The sequence below is a fragment of the Micromys minutus genome (genome assembly GCF_963924665.1).
Source record: "Micromys minutus genome assembly, chromosome: X".
Classification (NCBI taxonomy): Eukaryota; Metazoa; Chordata; class Mammalia; order Rodentia; family Muridae; genus Micromys; species Micromys minutus.
This window is the reverse complement of record NC_137970.1, coordinates 8186318-8204424: the sequence shown is the minus strand read 5'-3', so window position 1 is coordinate 8204424 and position 18107 is coordinate 8186318.

The following is an 18107-nucleotide window of genomic DNA, read 5'->3' as shown; positions in this document are numbered from 1 at the left end:
CTTTTGTGATAAAATTAAAATTTTCTGATATAATAAACTTGTCATATATATATATATATATATATATATATTTATATATATGCATACATGACACCTATCCTGATTTTAAGATATATTTCAGAGCTATAGTAATAAAACCTACATAATATTGGCATAAAAACAGACAAGTTGGTCAATGGAATCAAATCAAAGAACCAGGCACAAATCCAAATACTTTTGGACACTTGATTTTTGAAAAAGAAGCCAGAAATACACACTGGCAAAAAGACAACATAAAGCCAGATACACTAAACACAATAGAAAGAAAAATGGAAAATCACCTTGAACATGTTGGCACAAGAGATAACTTTCTGAGCAAATAGTACCAGCACTAAGATCAATAATTAATAAATGGGACCTTATAAAATTGAAAAGCTTTTGTAAAACAAAAGACAAAATGGCAGCCTATAGAATGGGAAGAGATTTTCTCCTGCTCCACATCTGACTAAGGAAAATATCCAAAATATATAAAGACCTCCAGAAATTAGACATCAGAAAACACAAAATAATTGAATTACAAAATGGATTACATATCAAAACAGAGAATTCTCAATAGAGGAATGTCAGAATGGGTAAGAAATTCTTAAAGAAATTTAATGTCCTTAGTCATTAGGGAAGTGCAAAAGAAAATGACATTGAGATTCTATATTAGACCTATCATAATGATTAAGGTCAACAATACAAGTGACAGCTAATGGTGGCAGAGATGTGAAGCAAGGAGAACACTTCCATTGCTAGTGGTAATGACAACTTGTACAGACACTATGGAAATCAATATGGTACTTCCTCAGAAAATCACAAATAGTTCTACCTGAAGACCCAGCTATTCCACTACTTGGTATATACCCAAGGATGCTCCACCATCCCATAAAAACACTTGTTCAACTATGTTCATAGCAGTTTTATTTATAATAGCTAAAAAATTGAAGCAACTTAATGTCCCTCAACTGAAGAATGGACAAAGTAAATGGTGGTACATTTACAAAATAGAATATTACTCAACTCTTCAAAAATGACATCGTGAAATTTGAAGGCAAATGAATAGAACTAGAAAAAAATTACCCTGAGTGAGGTAACCCAGGTCCAGAAAGACAACCATGGTTTGTGTTCACTTAAAAGTAGATAACAGACAGCTGTTAAATAAAGATTAATCATGCTACAGTCCATAGACAAGAGAGACTAAGTAACAAGGAGGGTTCAAGGGGAACACGTGGGTCTCCCTGGGACAGGGAATTAGAATAGATTTTTGTAGGTAGACTGGAGTTAGTGTAGAAGGGAGTTGGATGATCAGTCAGGGATGGGTGGAGTAAGAAAGTACTGGGAAAGGTGACTGTATTGGGACAGGGGCATGTAGAAATCTAATGGAGTGAAAATTCCCTGCAATCTATGAGTGTGACCCTTGGCAAGTCTCAGACTAATGGAGACTACAGAGTCCAAACTGACCATCTTCGATAATCAGTGGAACTAGGACACCAACATAACCACAAATTTTGGCTTACAGTTTGTCCTGACTGCAAGATATGTTGATACTGTGGTGGCACAGCCATTGTGGGAGTGGCCAATCAATGACTGGTCCAACTTGAGGCCACAAGAGAGAGCCTATGACTGACACTGCTTGGATGGCCAGGAAGCAAAGGCTGGAGAGTTCAGAGACCCAGGATAGAACCAAATTTAACTGAACAACAACAACAGCAAAAGGTAGTGAAATGATTCCTCATGATATTCTGCTATATTCATAGTTCAGTTTCAAGCCCAATTGTCATCATAGGTGTATCATCCAACAATTTGAAAGGAGCAGATGCAGAGACCCCAAACCAAACACTAATTAGAGGCAAGGGAATCTCTAAGAAGATAGGGAAAGAGAATTGTAAATCTAGAGTGATAGAGGATTCCATAACACAGTTCATAGAATCAACTGAGAAATGACCATAGGAGCTCACAGATTGAAATAACAAGAATGGGCCTTATATGGGTCTGAGCTTGACCCTGTGCATATATGGTTTGGTTGTGTACATTGCTGCTCTTGTGGGTGGAAGTGAAAGACTTCTATGACTCTTTTGCCTCCAATTGGGACCCATTTCCTTCTACTGGATTGCCTAGTCCAGCTTTGATATGAGGGTTTGTGCTTAGTTTTATTGTAGCTTGTTATTCCATGTTCAATTGATAAACTTAAGAGGCTGGTACTATTTTATAAAGGGAAATGGAGGACTAGATTTGGGGGGGAGAGGAGGTTAGGGTTCTGGGAGGAGTTAAAGCAAAGAAAACTGCACTCAGGATGTAATTTATAAAACAAGAATAAAAACTTAAAAATAAAAACATCGCACACACACACACACATATGATAAAATAAAATAAATCTAGTTAGGGGAACAAAGATAGCTAGCGAAAATGAAGGACAAGAGAGAGAGAAAAGTGAATATGATAAAATTACAATGTATGCTTGTATTAAAATGTTCTCATGAAACAATTTGATATGGACAATTATCCATCATAGAGGTAGCTAAGCAACTTAACAAATAATGTCAGCAATTTTTGAAATTTCTATTCACATCTATTAGAGCAATGTCCAAGAATAATTTCATAAATACTAATTTCATTTGTGAAAGAATTGGGTTTTTGGACAACATTGCTCCCTATACACATTTTCTCTTAGGTTCCTGGTTGGGATCCTATAACAGCTACCCACTGACATACAATCTTGCCTTGAAGAACCTTATACCAGAAAGAGGCAACTGTTTACATAACCATAGGTCTCCAACACAGTTGAAATCCCAGCAAATATTGTTGGTACTGCAAAGTTACTGAGCAAAATTCCAAGATATGATTCTATGTCTCTGTACACACTGATGATTTGCAATTATTTACTGGCTCTTTACTTTTGTATAGAATGCAATAGGATAACCACTTGACACATATGGGTACATGAATTTGAATTTGAATGAGTTAAAATAAACACCAATGACAAAATATCTCAGTTACACTATGATAGATGCACATATTGAGAGTGTTTATACTGTAGATGGTACTAACTTATAGACTATTTCCCCCATTCAGTAAATTTTATTACAAAATACTCCACCAAATAAAATAATACCCAAACAATTCAGACTAGATTCTTACAACTAAGTGTCTTGTTGTCATATATTCAAGTACACACATAAATATGTGTTTATACACAGTCTTAATAATATATTTTAATTAAAAACAAATTACCCACTCTCTGTTACCATAATAACCTTTATTAGCTATTCTCTTTTAGCATGCATGTATACTTTTCTGCTCTAATATTTACATAAGTCACTTTGTATTTGGCTGATTTTGCTTTAAATTATATATAACATATTTTCATGTTTCAATATAATTTTAATTATTTTAAACATTGCATAACATTCCACCACATTGATATCCCATAATTTATTACATCATTTTTTGCGTTAGACCTTCTCCTTGTGTTTAATCTTTTTATAAACCCCTAATTTGTATCACAAATCAGTTTTTATATAAATACTTCCACTGTTCTCTTATACAACATAATCATTTTCTTCATTCACATATGCTTCTTAATGGAGGTCCCATGTGAAGCATCTGTGGTGTCCAGAATATAAAGCCGACTATGGCAAATTTAATCCAATAACACATGCACACACACAAAAACAAAATAGTTTATGCAAACAATGGCTTTAGCAGTTGTTTATATTATATGTCTTTGAAAAATGATCTTAATGTAACTGCAATTTACACTGCTCTGCAGTGTTCATTCCCTTATATCCTATAATGCACTTGTTCTCAGAGATGGTCTGTAGGAAAATAGAACACATGATACCCAGCAGAAATAACAGTCAAAAACCTTTTTTTATTTCCTCTTGTCAGTTCAACCATTCTCTTCCAAACTCTGATCTACATTCTTGATAGAGATAAGAAAGCTTGGATTTGGTGGTCTAGTTGTTTATATGTTGTGTCTACAATATACGCTGTTTCCTCAACTTGCACCCAGAATTCCATAGGCATTTTTTAAATCTCTGATCTTTGCTCAAAGCTGAAAATACTTTGCTATTCTATTTCTAATATATGGTCTCCAGATATTTTGGTACAGACATCAAAGTCTTGAACCTAGAATCAAAATACAAAACCCATAAAATACAAAAGCAAAAACGAAATTTAATACTTCACATAGGAGACTTTTTCAAAAGTACACACTAATGACTGGAAAGATGGCTCAGTGGTTAAATGTCCTTGTATTTGCAGAGGACCCAAGCTTGGTTCTTAGCAGCTATGTTGGGTGTCTTCTGACATCTGGATGTAACTCCATATCAGGATGTTCATTGCTTCTGACTGGCCTCTAAGGGAACCCAGATGACTGTTTAAAGGCAAACAGTCTAGTTACAATGAGCAAAAAGTACATGTAAAACAGGATGTAACCTGGAATTAGTCAACGTTTTCTTGGTGTGTAAGGATTGAGCATAATTTTTTTGTTTTCTTTTTTTCTTGAACTTCACACAGTCTGTGAGTTGTTTCTGGGGCAGTCCGAGCCTCTGGGGTTAGCATCCCACTATCAGTGACTACATATTATGTCTGTTCTTTTGTGACTGGGTTATCTCACTCAGGATTATATTCCCTAGATACATCCATTTTCCTGTGGATTTCATAAAATCATTGTTTCTAATATCTAAGTACTACTCCATTGTGTAAATATATCACAATTTTTGTATCCATTCATCTACTGAAGGACATCTGGGTTCCTTCCAGCTTCTGGCTATTATAAATAGAGCTGCTATGAACATTGTGGTGCATGTACCTTTTTGCTCATTGTAACTAGTAAGACCTTAATGCAGAGTATCAAAACTTAAAAAAAAGAAAAAAAAGCCAAGCACTGACAAAAATGTATTTGTATACATTTACGCAAAAATGTTTAATTTTTTTTCTTTTATCTTTGTTTTTTAAAATAAAGTTAAAAAAAGAAAAAAAGGAAAAAAAAGATCATAATGCAGACTATCAAACTTTAAAAAAAATCAAGTACTGACAAAAATGTATTTTTATACTTTTAGGCAAAATGCTTAAAATCTGTTGTTTTATCCTTGTTTTTTAAAATAAAGTTGTTCAATTAAAAAAAAAAATAAAGGCAAATAGTCAAAAGAAAAGTTGCCTTCAGTCATAATAAAACTTTATGTGTCTCAAACTAGTTCTGAACCCTTTCTCAGAAGCAAAAGATGTGCTTTATATTTATTTCATGATCCACTACAATGTAGGAAAAGAACTGGGATACCACATTACTTTAGTGTTACTTGCATGTGCATATGTTTAGAGCTGACAACATGAAACTTGTCCCTGGACAAGATTTATTTTGCTTTTCATAGCAGCTATTGATTACTTGTAGATCTTTATTCATAGGTGGAGTCTTGTGGGAATTTCTCTATCTACATTGGAATGTCAGTTGGTATGGCCTTTTAGGTCACGCATAGGTTACAAGGATAAGTGCTTAAAATAAAACAAGAAACTATGCTGATTTGAGAAAATGGCAGTGGTAGGTTTTCCCTTAGGATGGATGACTTCCCCTGGGAAATCAATTATATTCTACTAGTCACAACTATAACCAGATTCTGTAAATGGTTAATCCAGGTGGAAAGCACTTATCTTTACATCCTCAAGCAATACCAGTCAGCACAAGATATTTTTAAAGAAAATTTGAACTTTAAAATGCACACACTAAAACATTAACTAGGAACTTCAACCTTAAGCAGTCTATGAGGCATTCTTAACATATGTATGGAGGCATCCTAGCCCAGGTACATGTTAATCATCCTTTTATGCACGGAGATAAGCTATGCCTATATACATTGGGTTATGTATCTGTTTCTTCTATCTATTAAATAACAGACAGTTTACTGATGGACACATATCAAGCCTCACAAAAACTGCTTGGACACTTGAATAAGTTTTTATGTTGCCGCTCCTCAACAAACAACAACCTTTGAACTTTAAGAGCTTAATTTTTTGACTAGCCAGACATGGTTAAGATAAGAAAATCTATCTGGGGGCTTTATAATACAGAGAACCAAGTTCTCCTTTTTAAAGTGCTGCAGGGAATCCTGTAACAGATAAGTTATTCAGTTTAGTATCATTCCACACTGAACAACAACAAAAACTGTAAGGAAATCTTTCCAGCAGCTTCTCTGCATATTTTTCCTCAAAGGACTAGAGTTAGACATAGGGAAATAGAATGTGATGAGTTTCCAATGGTTCTCTACTGGAAACCTACTGCCATGGTTTTCATGTTTTTATACACTGAATTATTTGGCTTGAGATACTGTAACAAAGTATCAATACATTACAGCAATTCAATTTCTTGTTGTAAGCTTTATTGGTTAGAAGCATAAGATATAGATGTTACTAAGGTTGATTTATTTAAAGGGTTATGAGACCAGATCCATAGCAATTGATAAAATACTGTTATAAAAAATCTTCTAAGATCAAAGAAAAGCTAGCTAAAGCCAATGCATTTGATCTGTGTCATGAAGTAGAAGAGGAAGAAACAGTGTCAAACATCCCATAAAGCCAGCATTACAATGAAATAAGAACATAAAAAAGAAAAAATGCAGATCAGTTTGATAAACACTAGGTGAATAATTTCTATATAGCAGTTTTGCATGTTTAATTAATAAAACACATTCAGAAGAACTTACACTGTAGCCATGTTAGTTTCATTTTAGTGATACAAAGTTGGCTCTATCAATGGAAATCAATAGGGATAATTCTGCAAGTGAAAAGAGACTTAAGTAAAGAATGACATGAGCTTCTAATCTGTGCACAATAGACATGCCCCCATTAAAGTTCATCATACCATCATGATGAAAATTCCCAAAGCAACTGAGAAAAACAGGAACATGCCTCAACATAATAAAGGTCTTATACAACAGTCTTATAACCAACATTACATTCTTAGAGAAAACTTTTCTAAATATTGTCTATAAATTCTAAAATGAACTGTTTACATTCTTAATCATTGTAGAAATCAATGGCTTAGTTAGAAGAATAAGACACAAGAAAGAAAGAGGCTGGGGAGATGATTAAAAGCACTAGATGCTCTTCTTGAACATCTGGGTTGGATTTCCAGCACCCACATGGTGACTTACATCTATCTGTAACTACAGTTACAAGGTATCTGATGTCTTCTTCTGGGTTCCATGAGCAGTATGCATGTGTGGTACACTTACATACATGCAGGCAAAACCCTCATATGAGCAAAACATAATAAATGTAATATAAAGGAAAGAAAAAGGACAGAATCTTTTTGGTCTCCATCTGCACACAGGAACCAAGGCTATCCCACAGCTTTCCATACACAAACCCCACTTAGAGAGCTCTGGCCTCCCAAAAGTGTTGTCACTCTTTTTTTTTTTTTAATTGAAGAACTTTATTTTAAAAACAAAGATAAATGTACAAATTTTAAGCATTTTTGCATAAAAGTATACAAATACAATTTTTGTCAGTGCTGTCACTCTTAAGCCCAAAGATGAGACCACCACTTTCACTCCAATAATTTCCCAAAAAGGGACCCACCAGGAGAGCACAAGGCACAGAAAGCATGAAGCAGATAGAGTCACGATCCTTCAGGTCTCCATCTGTACACCAGAGTTAAGGCTGTTCCACAGCCCTACACACTGTAATTCTGCCTGGGGAGCACTGGTCTCCCAGGAGTGCTAACACATATAAATCTTACAGGCCCAAAAGAAGGACAAGTTCTAGTCAGAGATAGCAAGACCAGCTAACACCAGAGAAAACAAGATGGCAAGAGGCATGCACAAGAATATAAGCAACACAAACCAAACTATTGGCATCATCAAAACTCAGTTAAACCAATACAGAAAGTCCTGGATACCCCAACACAACGAAAAAGCAAGATTTATATGTAAAATCACATTTTCATAATGATGATAGAGGATGTTAAGAAGGACATAAATATTTCTCACTTTAAAAAAAACTACAGAAGAACAGGAGTAAATAAGTATAAGTATAAGAAGAAACACAATAATCTCTTAAAGAGTTACAGGAAAACAAAACCAAACAGGTGAAGGAATTGGACAAAACCATCCATGACTTAAAAATTTAAATAAAAACAATAAAGAAATCACAAAGAGAGACAATCCTAGAGAGAGAAAACCTAGGAAAGAGATCAAGAGTTGTAGATTCAAGCATCATCAACAAACTACAAGCAATTGAAGAGAGGATCTCAGGTACAGAAGATACCATAGAAAACATTGTCACAATAGTCAAAGAAAATTCAAAAATCACAAAGCTCCTAACCCAAAACACCCAGGAAAGCCAAGACACAATAAGAAGATCAAACAAACGTAAGAATAATAGGTACAGAAGGGAGCAAAGATTCCCAGAGTAAAGGGCCAGAAACATATCTTTAACAAAATTAATGAAGGAAATGTGTCTAATGTAAAGGAAAAGATGGCCATAAACCTAAAAGGAGCCCACATAACTCCAAATAGATTGGACCAGATAAGCAATTCTTCCCATCACATATCACCAAAACACCAAATGCACAAAGCAAAGAAGGAATATTAAAAGCAGTCATAGAAAAATGTCAAGTAACATATAAAGGCAGATCTACCATAGTTAAAGCAGACTGATCAACAGAGACTGAAAGCAAGAAGATCTTTGGCAGATGCCATATAAACACTAAGAGATCACAAATACAGGCCTCGGATACTATTTCCAGCAAAACTCTCAATTAATATAGATGGAGAAACCAAGATATTCCAGGACAAGACTAAATTTACACAATATCTATCCACAAACCCAGCCCTACAAAGATAATAGATGGAAATCTCCAACACAAGAAGGAAAATTACACCCTGAGAAGAGCAAGAAAATAATCTCCTTGCAATAAACCCAAAAGACGAAAACCACACAAATATAATTCTACCTTAACAACAAAAATATCAGGAAACAACTTTCACTATTCCTTAATCTCTCTTAATATCAATTGACTCAGTTACCCAATAAAAAGACATCGACTATCAGACTGAATATGTAAACATGATCCAGCTTTTTGCTGCAGACAGCAAACTCATATCAGGGACAAAGACAGACACTAACTCAGAGTAAAAGACTAGAAAAAAAAAAAAACTTTCTAAGCAAAGGTCCCAAGAAACAAGCTGGAGTAGCAATTAAAATATTGAACAAAATAGATTTTCAACCAAAATTTAGCAAAAATAAAATGAAGATCAATTTTTACTCTTCAAAGGAAAAATCTATGAAGATGAACTCTCAATACTGAATGTCTATACTCCAAATACAAGGACACCCACATTCATAAAAGAAACTCTACTAAATCTCAAAGCATGTATTACAGCACACACAATAAGAGTGTGAGACTTGAACGCACCACTATCATCAAAGAACAGAACATGGAAGGAGAAATTGAACAAGGCAAAAGTGAAACTAACAGAAGTTATGAACCAAATGGATTTAACAGACATCTATAGAACACTATATTCCCAAACAAAAGAATGCACATTTTCAGCCTCTCATGGTATCTTCTCAAATATTGGTCATGAATTCAATCACAAAACAAGCCTCAGCAGATCCAAGAAAATAAAAAAAAATAATAATTCCATGCATCCTATCTGATCACAATAGATTAAAACTGGTTTTCAATAACAAGGAAAACAACAAAAGCCCACATACACATAGAAGCTAAACAATGCTCTACTCAATGATAACTTGGTCAAGGAATAAATGAAAGAAAATATAATAAAGCCTTTTTATGATTCAATGAATGTAAAGTCACAATGTACCCAAACTTACAAGATACAAGGAAAGCAGTGCTAATAGGAAAAAAACATAGCTCTGAGTGCCTACAAAAAGAAACTGGAGAGAGCATAAACAAACTGCTTGACAGCACACATGAAAGCTTTAGAAAAAAAAAAAAGAAATACCTAAGAAGAGTAGGTGGCATAAAATAATCAAACTCGGAGCTAAAATCAACCAAGTAGAAACAAAAAGAACTATACAAAGAATCAACAAAACCAGGAGCTGATTCTTTTAGAAAATCAACAAGATAGATAAACTCTTATCATGTATAGCTAGAGGGCACAGAGACAGGATCCAACTTAACTAGAGGGTGCAGAAAGAGTATCCAAATTGAAAAAATCTGAAAGGAAAGGGGAGACATAACAACTGAAATTGAGGAAATTCAAGAAATCATCAGATCCTACTACAAAAGCCGATACTCAACAAAACTGGAAAATATGGATGAAATAGAGAATTTTCTAGACAGAAAACAGGTACCAAAGTGAAATCAGGATCATATAAACCATCTAAAGGGTCCCATAATCCCAGAAGTAGTAGAAGCAGTAATTTAAAGACTCCCTGCAAAAAAAAGCCCAGGATCAGATAAATGTAGTGCAAAATTCTATCACACTTATAAAGAGAATCCAAAAACATATCAGAACAATCATATTCAACATGATCAAGTAGGGTTCATCACATGAATTTGGGGATGGAACAATAGACAGAAATCCATCAAGGTAATCCTTTATATAAACAAAATTAAAGGAAAAACAATACATGCTCATCTCTTTAGATGCTTCAAAATTCAGTACCCCTTCATGAGAAAAATCTTGGGATGATCAGGAATTCAAGGCCCATACCTAAACATAGTAAAACGATATGCGACAAACTAGTAGCTAACATAGAACTAAATAGAGAAAAACTTGAAACAATTCCACTAAAATTGGGGACTAGTAAATGCTGACTACTCTCTCCATACCTATTTTGTATAGTACTTGAAGTCCTAGCCAGAGCAATTCGACAACAAAAGGTTCTAAAAGGGATACAAATTGGAAAGGAAAAAGTCAAAATATCAGTATTTGTAGATGATACGATGGAATAATTAAGTGACCCCAAAAATTATACCAGAAATTTCCTAAACCTGATGAACAACTCAGCAAATGTCTGGATACTAAATTTATTCAAACAAGTCAGTAGCCTTCCTATCCTCAAAGGATAAACAGGCTGAGAAAGAAATTAGGGAAATAATAGTCCTCATAATAGTCACATGTATATAAAATATCTTGATGTGACTTCAAGAAAGTGAAAGATCTGTGCAACAAGAATTTCAAGTCCCATGATAGTGTACTTAAGCGACCCCACAAATTCCACCAGAGAACTCCTACAGCTGATAAAAAAGTTCAGGAAAGTGGATGGATACAAAATTAACTCAAAAAATAAAATCAGTAGCCTTCCTATATTCAAAGGACAAACATGTGGAGAAATAAATTAGGGAAAAGATACCCTACACAATAGTCACAAAAACTATCAAATACCTTGGTGTGACTTTAACTAAGCAAGTGAAGGACCTGTATGACAAGAACTTCAAATATCTAAAGAAGGAAATTGAGGAAGATCTCAGAAAATGGAAAGATCTCCCATGCTCATGGACAGGAAGGATCAACATTTTAAAAGTGGCCATCCTACCAAAAGCAATCTATAGATTTAATGCAATCCCCATCAAAATTCCAACCCAGTCCTTCATTGGGTTGGAAAGATCAATGTGCAATTTCATCTGGAATAACAAAGACCTAGAATAGCGAAATCCATCCTCAACAACAAGAAAACATCTCTGGCAATCACTATCCCTGACCTCCAGCTGTATTACAAGGCAACTGTGCTGAAAACTGGCATAGTACTGGTACAGAAATAGGCATGTGGATCAATGGAATAAAATAGAAGATCCAGAAATGAGCCTTCACATATATGGTAACCTGATTTTTGACAAAGGAGCTGTAAACATTCAATGGAAAATGGACAGCCTATTCAACAAATGGTGCTGGTCCAACTGGCACTCAGCGTGCAAAAGAATGAAAATAGACCCTTTCTTATCTCCTCCTACAAAGTTCAAGTGTAAGTGGATCAAAGATCTCCACATTAAACCAGATATACTGAAACTATTAGATGAGAAATTAGGAATTACCTTAGAACATATAGGCACAGGAGAAAATTTTCTGAACAAAACACCAACAGCTCAAGCTCTAAGGTCAAAGATTAACAAATGGGACTTAATGAGATTGCAAAGTTTCTGTAAGTCTAAGGACATCGTCAAGAAAAGCAACGGCAGCCAACAGAATGGGAAAAGTTCTTTACCAACTCCACATCAGATAGAGGCCAAATATCCAAGGTATACAAATAACTCAAAAAGCTAGACACCAGAGAATCAAACAACCCTATTAAAAATGTGGTACACAGCTAAACAAAATGTTCTCAATTGAGAAATATCGAATGGCTGAGAAACATCTAAGGAAATGTTTGACATACTTAGCCATCAGGGAAATGCAAATCAAAACAAACCTGATATTCCACCTCCCACCAGTCAGATTGCCAAGATCCAAAACTCAGATGACAGCAGATGCTGGCGAGGTTGCAGAGAAAGAGGAACACTTCTCCACTGTTGGTGGGGTTGTAAACTGATACAACCACTCTGGAAATCAGTCTGGCGATTCCTCTGAAAATTGGACATAGGACTACCTGAAGATCCAGCTATTCTACTTCTGGGCATATACCCCAGGGACACTCCAATATACAACAAAGATACATGTACCACAATGATCATAGGAACTCTATTTACAGTAGCCAGAAGCTGGAAAGAACCCAGATGTCCTTCAGTAGATGAATGGATACAAAATTTGTGGTACATTTACACAATGGAGTACTACTCAACCATCAGAAATAATGACTTAACCAAATTCTTGAGAAAATGTTTGTATCTAGGGAATATCATCCTGAGTGAGATAACCCAGTCACCAAAGAACAGACATAATATGTAGTCACTGATATTGGGATGCTAACCCCAGAGGCTCGGACTGCCCCCAAAACAACTCACAGACTGTGTAAAGTTCAAGAAATAAAGAAAACAAAACAACAACAACAAAAAAGTCATGCTCAATCCTTACACACCAATAACACATTGACTAATTCCGGGTTACATCCTGTTTTACATGTACTTTTTGCTCATTGTAACTAGTAAGACCTTAATGCAGAGTATCAAACCTTAAAGAAAGAAAAAAAAAAAAAGCCAAGCACTGACACAATTGTATTTGTATACCTTTATACAAAAATGTTTAAAAATTTTTTTCTTTTATCTTTGTTTTTTATAATAAAGTTAAAAAAAACATTCAATGGAAAAAGGACAGCCTATTCAACAAATGGTGTTGGTCCAACTGGCACTCTGCATGCAAAAGAATGAAAATAGACCCCTTCTTATCTTGTACCAAGCTCAAGTGCAAATGGATCAAAGATCTCCACATTAAACCAGGCACACTGAAACTATTAGATGAGAAAGTAGAAAAAACCTTAGAACTCATAGGCACAGGAGAAAATTTCCTAAACAGAACACCAATAGCTCAAGCTCTAAGGTCAAAGATTAACAAATGGGACTTAATGAGATTGCAAAGTTTCTGTAAGGCTAAAGACACTATCATCAAAACAAAATGGCCGCCAACAGAGTGGGAAAAGATCTTTACCAACTCCACATCAGATAGAGGCCTCATATTCAAGGTATACAAAGTACACAAGCGAGATACCAGAGAATCCACAACCCTATCAAAAAATTGGGTACAGACTTAAACAAAAAATTCTCAATTGAGGAATATCAAATGGCTGAGAAACATCTAAGGAAGTGCTCAACATCCTTATCCATCAGGGAAATGCAAATCAAAACAACCCTAAGATTCTTCCTCACACCAGTCAGATTGGCCAAGATCCAAAACTCAGATGACAGCAGATGCTGGCGAGGATGTGGAGAAAGAGGAACACTTCTCCACTGCTGGTGGGGTTGTAAACTGGTACAAGCTCTCTGGAAATCAATCTGGCGATTCCTCAGAAAATTGGACATAGTACTACCTGAAGACCCAGCTATCCCACTTCTGGGCATATACCCCAGATACAGTCCAATAGACAACAAAGATGCATGCACCCCAATGTTCATAGCAGCTCTATTTATAATAGCCAGAAGCTGGAAAGAACCCAGATGTCCTTCAGTAGATGAATGGGTACAAAAAATGTGGTATATTTACACAATGGAGTACTACTCAGCTATCAGAAACAATGACTTAACCAAATTCTTAAGAAAATGAATGCATCTAGAGAATATCATCCTAAGGGAGATAACCCAGTCACAAAAGAACAGACATAATATGCAGTCACTGATAATAGGATAGTAACCCCATCCACTGTGTGAAGATCAAGAAAAAAAGAAAAAAAAAGAATATAGTTTAATTAAAATAGAACTGTATCACATCCCCCTTTCCTTCCTACTGCTCCTTTCAGTTTCTCTCCTATCCCCTCAAATTAATAACCTCTTTTCCAATATTATTGTTACATATATACATATGTGTATGTATATATACCCACAAATACTTAATTACAGCCTTATAAAAATGTATTTGCCTACTTTTATGCAAAAATGCTTAAAATCTTTACATTTATCTTTGTTTTTTAAAATAAAGTTTAAAAAAAAAGAACTTCCAGTCCCTGAAGAAAAAACTCAAAGAAGATTTAGAAGATGGAAAAATCTCTCATGCTCGTGGATTTCCACTATAAATATAATAAAGTTATCCATCTTGCTGAAAGTAATGTATCGATTCAATGTAATTCCCATCAAAATCGTCACTCAATTCTTCATAAAGTTACAAAGAGCAGTTTTAAATTCATTTGGAATAATCAAAAAAAAAACAGGATAGCAAAAATTATTCATAACAATAAAATAACTTCTGGGAAAATTACCATCCCTACCCTCAAGCTGAATTACGGAATAATCATGATAAAAACTGCATGGCATTGGTACTACAGCAGGCAGGTAGATCAATGGAATATAACTGAAGACCCAGAAATGAACCCAGACACCCATTGTCATTTGATTTTTATAAAGGAGCTAAAACTATACAGTGGAATAAAAGACAGCATTAAAAAAAAAAAAAAAAAAAAAAAAAACAGTGCTGCTTCAACTGGTGGTCAGCATGTGGAAGAAGGCTCATTGTTCCATACATATCTCTGTACAAATCCCAGTTAATCAAGGACCTCCACTTAAAACCAGATTCACTGAACTAATAGAAGAGAAAGTAAGGAAGAGTCTTGAACCAATGAGCACAGGAAAAAAAAATCGTTCAACAGAACACAGTGACTTATGCTCTAGGATCAAAATTTGACAAATAGGGCCTCATAAAATTGCAAAGCTTCTATAAGTCAATGGACACTATCAGTAGAATAAAATGGCAACTAACAGGTTTTGAAAAGATCTTTATCAATCCTACATTGGAAAGAGGGCTAATATTTCATATATACTAAGTGAATAAAGTTGACTCCAGAGAAACAAATAGCCCTATTAAAAATTGGGTACAGAGATAAACAATGAATTCTCAACTGGGGAATATTAAATGGCCAAAAAGCACTTAAGAAAAGTTCAACATCCTTAATTAGCAGGAAATGCACATCAAAACAACCCCCAGATTCTATCTCAGGCCTGTTAGATTGGCTAAGATCAAAAAGTCAGATGAATGCAGATGCAGGCAAGGACATGTAAAAAGAAGATTACCCCTCCATTGATGGTGGGACTCAAAGCTTGTAAAAACCATTCTGGAAATCAGTCTTGTGGTTCCTCAGAAAAGTGAAAGTAGTACTACATCAGGACTCAGCTTTACCACTCCTGGGCATATTCCATAAAGATGCACCAACATATAAAAAGGACACATGCTTCATTATGTTCATAGCAGCCTCATTTATAACAGCCAGAGCTAGAAAGAATCCAGAGGAATGGATACAGAAAATATTGTACATTTACATAATGCAGTACTACTCAGATATTAAGAACAATGGCTTCAAGGAATTCTTAGGCAAATTTTTGGAACTAGAAAATATCATCCTGATTAAGGTAACCCATTACAAAGAACACTTATGGTATGCACTCACTGATAAGTGGATATTAGGCAAAAATCTTAAAATACCCAACATACAATTTACAGACCACTTGAAGCTGAATAAGAAGAAAGATAAAAATGTGGATGCTTCAGTCCTTCTAGAACAGGGAATAAAATACTCAAGGAAGGTAGAGGATGGGAATAACTTGGGAGGAAGAAAGGATGAGGAGGACAAAAGGGTCACAGGATCAGGTATGGGAGGAGACAAAGATGATATAAAGCGGGTCTGAAATTTAGGCAGAGATGTGTACCAATCTGGGATGGGAAACTGGGTGTATCCACCAGTAAGTCCCAGATGCCAGGAAAGCAAGAGGCTTCCAGGATCCAACATAGATGAGATTAGCTGACATCCAAACAAAGGGGAGGGAGAACCAGTACAAACCATATTCAGAATTTAGGCAAGGCTCCTATTTTAGGAATGGGAAAACTCACTCATCTCCAAATTATTAACCCAAATGGGCTACTGCCTAAAAATATACAGAGAAAAAGTGTGGAATAGAGACTAAATAAAAGACTGTCCTGAGACTGCCCCATCTGGGGATGCATCCCTTATACAAACATTGAACCCAAACACTATTGTAGACAACAAGAAGTGATTGCTGAAAGGAGCTTATTATAGCTGTCTCCCCAGAGGCTTTGCCAGAACCTGACAAATATTGATTCTGAGGCTCACACCCTCATTGTAGTTAGCATGGGGATACCAATGGAGGATATAGAGAAAAGACTGAAGGAGCTAAGGGGGTTTGCAACCTCATAGAAAGAACAAAAATATTAGCCCACCAGAACCCCAAAGCTCCCAGGGATTAAACCACTAACCAAAGTGTATATATGGAGGAACCCTTGGCTCCAGCCACATATGTAGCAGAAGATGGCATTGTCTGTCATCAATAACAGGAGTATCCGTTCATCCTATGAAGAGTCATTTTCCCCATTGTAGGGGAATGTCAGGGCGGTGAGGTGAGAATGGGTGGGTGGGAAGGTGAGCACCCTCATAGAAACAGGGCATAGGGGATAGAAGAAGTAGACTCAAGATGGGTAACTGGGAAAGGGGATAACATACAAAATGCAAATATATAAAATATCCAGTAAAAATTTTAAAATAAAGAAAAAAGATATAAAAGGAAAATGAACTCAAATTTCCTTATTTTGAAACAATAATTTCTTTGTTGAAAAATCTCCATGTTTCATCAGAAAAATTTTAGAAATGCCAAAGTTAAGCAAGGTATCAGAACAAAAAATCAACGCATTTTGAATAACGAGTAATAAACTTGCTGAATAGAAATGAGAAAATTTTTATAATCCTATTTACCTTAAAATGTTGATATATCCAAGAACAAACTTATTAATGTAAAAAATCTTTACAACGAAACTACGGGGTATTTTAAGAATTTTTAAAAGATGTTAGGAGCTAGAAAGTCTAACTTTTCTTGAATTAGCAAAATTAATATTGTGAAAACGGGTATATTGTAATGTGATCTACAGGCCTATTACTATTCCCATCAAAATTCCAATAACATTCATTACAGAACTAGAAAAAGAAGCAATCTTAGCATACTTATGTAATCATAAATGACCCCCAAGACACTCAAAGCAATTTCATTCAGAAAGAACAATATGGAGCTACCACAATGTGTGTTCTAAAATTATCATACAGACCCACAGTAACAAATGCACAAACTAGTATTTGGCATGAATACAGATACGCAGGCCAACAGAAGAGAAGGATCTGATGTAAGCTCATACATCTACCTTTACATAATTTTTGACAAAAGCACCAAAATACACATGAAGACAAAAATAATCTTGCCAGAAATATGCTGGAAAAACTGGAAGATACAGAAGAATGAAATTGTGTTCATATAACTCACCCTGGACAGAAATTAATTTAAAATGAATCAAAAGACTTAATATAGGACATCTAATTTGAAACTGCTAAAGGGAAACCAAAGTCTAAGATTTTTATGAATATATAGGTATAGACATGTATTTCTGAAAATAAATCTAATAAAACAGAAATGTCTCTAAAATTGAGATGTAAAATTAAGACACTTGTGCTCAACAAAGAAAACAATTATTAGAATTAAAAGA